This window comes from Doryrhamphus excisus, unplaced genomic scaffold (genome assembly GCF_037039965.1).
Source record: "Doryrhamphus excisus strain RoL-2023G ecotype Guam unplaced genomic scaffold, RoL_Dexc_Guam_v1.1 HiC_scaffold_24, whole genome shotgun sequence".
In the NCBI taxonomy this organism is placed as follows: Eukaryota; Metazoa; Chordata; class Actinopteri; order Syngnathiformes; family Syngnathidae; genus Doryrhamphus; species Doryrhamphus excisus.
This window is the reverse complement of record NW_027621862.1, coordinates 7,002,501-7,005,000: the sequence shown is the minus strand read 5'-3', so window position 1 is coordinate 7,005,000 and position 2,500 is coordinate 7,002,501. Positions and strand designations below refer to the sequence as shown.

Sequence of the window (2,500 nt, the reverse complement as noted above, 5' to 3'; positions counted from 1 at the left end):
CGTAAGCTGCCAGGTCAACTGAAGAGATCCTATTTGAAGGCGACACAGGCCAAACTAGACTTCAGCAAAAAGTGTCAAACAGCGTCCTCTGCTGTCAGGCAAGAGCAGAAACCATAAAAAGCTCACAGCACCTGGTATTCCCAGGCGGTCTCCCATCCAAGTACTAACCAGGTCCGCCCCTGCTTAGCTTCCGAGACCAGACGAGATCGGGCGTTTTCAGGGTAGTATGGCCGTAAGCTGACAGGTCAACTGAAAAGATCCTATTTGAAGGCGACGCAGGCCAAACTGGACTCCAGCAAAAAGTGTCAAACAGCGCCCTCTGCTGTCAGGCAAGAGCAGAAACAATAAAAAGCTTACAGCACCTGGTATTCCCAGGCGGTCTCCCATCCAAGTACTAACCAGGCCCGCCCCTGCATTGCTTCCGAGATCGCACATTTTCAGGGTAGTATGGCCGTAAGCTGCCAGGTCAACTGAAAAGATCCTATTTGAAGGCGACGCAGGCCAAACTAGACTCCAGCAAAAAGTGTCAAACAGCGCCCTCTGCTGTCAGGCAAGAGCAGAAACCATAAAAAGCTTACAGCACCTGGTATTCCCAGGCGGTCTTCCATCCAAGTACTAACCAGGCCCGCCCCTTCTTAACTTCCGAGATCGGGCGTTTTCAGGGTAGTATGGCCGTAAGCTACCAGATCAACTGAAAAGATCCTATTTGAAGGCGACGCAGGCCAAACTAGACTCCAGCAAAAAGTGTCAAACAGCGCCCTCTGCTGTCAGGCAAGAGCAGAAACCATAAAAAGCTTACAGCACCTGGTATTCCCAGGCGGTCTTCCATCCAAGTACTAACCAGGCCCGCCCCTTTTTAACTTCCGAGATCGGGCGTTTTCAGGGTAGTATGGCCGTAAGCTACCAGATCAACTGAAAAGATCCTATTTGAAGGCGACGCAGGCCAAACTAGACTCCAGCAAAAAGTGTCAAACAGCGCCCTCTGCTGTCAGGCAAGAGCAGAAACCATAAAAAGCTTACAGCACCTGGTATTCCCAGGCGGTCTCCCATCCAAGTACTAACCAGGCCCGCCCCTGCTTCGCTTCCGAGATCAGACGTGATCAGGCGTTTTCAGGGTAGTATGGCCATAAGCTACCAGATCAACTGAAAAGATCCTATTTGAAGGCGACGCAGGCCAAACTAGACTCCAGCAAAAAGTGTCAAACAGCGCCCTCTGCTGTCAGGCAAGAGCAGAAACCATAAAAAGCTTACAGCACCTGGTATTCCCAGGCGGTCTTCCATCCAAGTACTAACCAGGCCCGCCCCTTCTTAACTTCCGAGATCGGGCGTTTTCAAGGTAGTATGGCCGTAAGCTGCCAGGTCAACTGAAAAGATCCTATTTGAAGGCCACGCAGGCCAAACTAGACTCCAGCAAAAAGTGTCAAACAGCGCCCTCTGCTGTCAGGCAAGAGCAGAAACCATAAAAAGCTTACAGCACCTGGTATTCCCAGGCGGTCTCCCATCCAAGTACTAACCAGGCCCGCCCTTGCTTAGCTTCCGAGATCAGACGAGATCAGGCATTTTCAGGGTAGTATGGCCATAAGCTGCCAGGTCAACTGAAAAGATCCTATTTGAAGGCGACACAGGCCAAACTAGACTCCAGCAAAAAGTGTCAAACAGCGCCCTCTGCTGTGAGGCAAGAGCAGAAACCATTAAAAGCTTACAGCACCTGGTATTCCCAGGCGGTCTCCCATTCAAGTACTAACCAGGCCCGTCCCTGCTTAGCTTCCGAGATCGGACGAGATCGGGCGTTTTCAGGGTAGTATGGCCGTAAGCTGCCAGGTCAACTGAAAAGATCCTATTTGAAGGCGACGCAGGCCAAACTAGACTCCAGCAAAAAGTGTCAAACAGCGCCCTCTGCTGTCAGGCAAGAGCAGAAACCATTAAAAGCTTACAGCACCTGGTATTCCCAGGCGGTCTCCCATCCAAGTACTAACCAGGCCCGCCCCTGCTTCGCTTCCGAGATCGGGCATTTTCAGGGTAGTATGGCCGTAAGCTGCCAGGTCAACTGAAAAGATCCTATTTGAAGGTGACGCAGGCCAAACTAGACTCCAGCAAAAAGTGTCAAACAGCGCCCTCTGCTGTCAGGCAAGAGCAGAAACCATAAAAAGCTTACAGCACCTAGTATTCCCAGGCGGTCTCCCATCCAAGTACTAACCAGGCCTGCCCCTGCTTAGCTTCCGAGATCGGACAAGATCGGGCGTCTTCTGGGTGGTATGGTCGTAAGCTGCCAGGTCAGCTGAAAAGATCCTATTTGAAGGCGACGCAGGCCAAACTAGACTCCAGCAAAAAGTGTCAAAGAGCGCCCTCTGCTGTCAGGCAAGAGAAGAAACCATTAAAATCTTACAGCACCTGGTATTCCCAGGCGGTCTCCCATTCAAGTACTAACCAGGCCGCCCCTGCTTAGCTTCCGAGATCAGACGAGATCAGGCATTTTCAGGGTAGTATGGCCATAAGCTGC

At 51.5% G+C, this 2,500-nt stretch overlaps 4 non-coding genes and 8 pseudogenes across 4 annotated transcripts; all 12 read right to left on the bottom strand.

Moving 5' to 3' along the window:
- LOC144896448 (5S ribosomal RNA) overlaps positions 1-7 on the bottom strand; it is a 109-nt pseudogene extending 102 nt beyond the window's left edge.
- Positions 8-119: 112 nt separating this feature from the next.
- Positions 120-238, bottom strand: LOC144895308 (5S ribosomal RNA). The gene has a single exon (XR_013625804.1). It is a non-coding gene; the product is annotated as a 5S ribosomal RNA (ribosomal RNA).
- Positions 239-350: 112 nt separating this feature from the next.
- On the bottom strand, positions 351-459 carry LOC144896765 (5S ribosomal RNA; annotated as a pseudogene).
- Positions 460-571: 112 nt separating this feature from the next.
- LOC144896115 (5S ribosomal RNA) lies at positions 572-680 on the bottom strand (annotated as a pseudogene).
- Positions 681-792: 112 nt separating this feature from the next.
- On the bottom strand, positions 793-901 carry LOC144896292 (5S ribosomal RNA; annotated as a pseudogene).
- A 112-nt stretch (positions 902-1,013) lies between these two features.
- Positions 1,014-1,132, bottom strand: LOC144895346 (5S ribosomal RNA). Its single transcript, XR_013625843.1, has one exon. It is a non-coding gene; the product is annotated as a 5S ribosomal RNA (ribosomal RNA).
- A 112-nt stretch (positions 1,133-1,244) lies between these two features.
- On the bottom strand, positions 1,245-1,353 carry LOC144896301 (5S ribosomal RNA; annotated as a pseudogene).
- Positions 1,354-1,465: 112 nt separating this feature from the next.
- LOC144895561 (5S ribosomal RNA) lies at positions 1,466-1,584 on the bottom strand. Its single transcript, XR_013626064.1, has one exon. It is a non-coding gene; the product is annotated as a 5S ribosomal RNA (ribosomal RNA).
- A 112-nt stretch (positions 1,585-1,696) lies between these two features.
- LOC144895485 (5S ribosomal RNA) lies at positions 1,697-1,815 on the bottom strand. Its single transcript, XR_013625988.1, has one exon. It is a non-coding gene; the product is annotated as a 5S ribosomal RNA (ribosomal RNA).
- Positions 1,816-1,927: 112 nt separating this feature from the next.
- LOC144896023 (5S ribosomal RNA) lies at positions 1,928-2,036 on the bottom strand (annotated as a pseudogene).
- Positions 2,037-2,148: 112 nt separating this feature from the next.
- LOC144895933 (5S ribosomal RNA) lies at positions 2,149-2,267 on the bottom strand (annotated as a pseudogene).
- Positions 2,268-2,379: 112 nt separating this feature from the next.
- Positions 2,380-2,497, bottom strand: LOC144895967 (5S ribosomal RNA; annotated as a pseudogene).
- Positions 2,498-2,500: the final 3 nt, after the last annotated feature.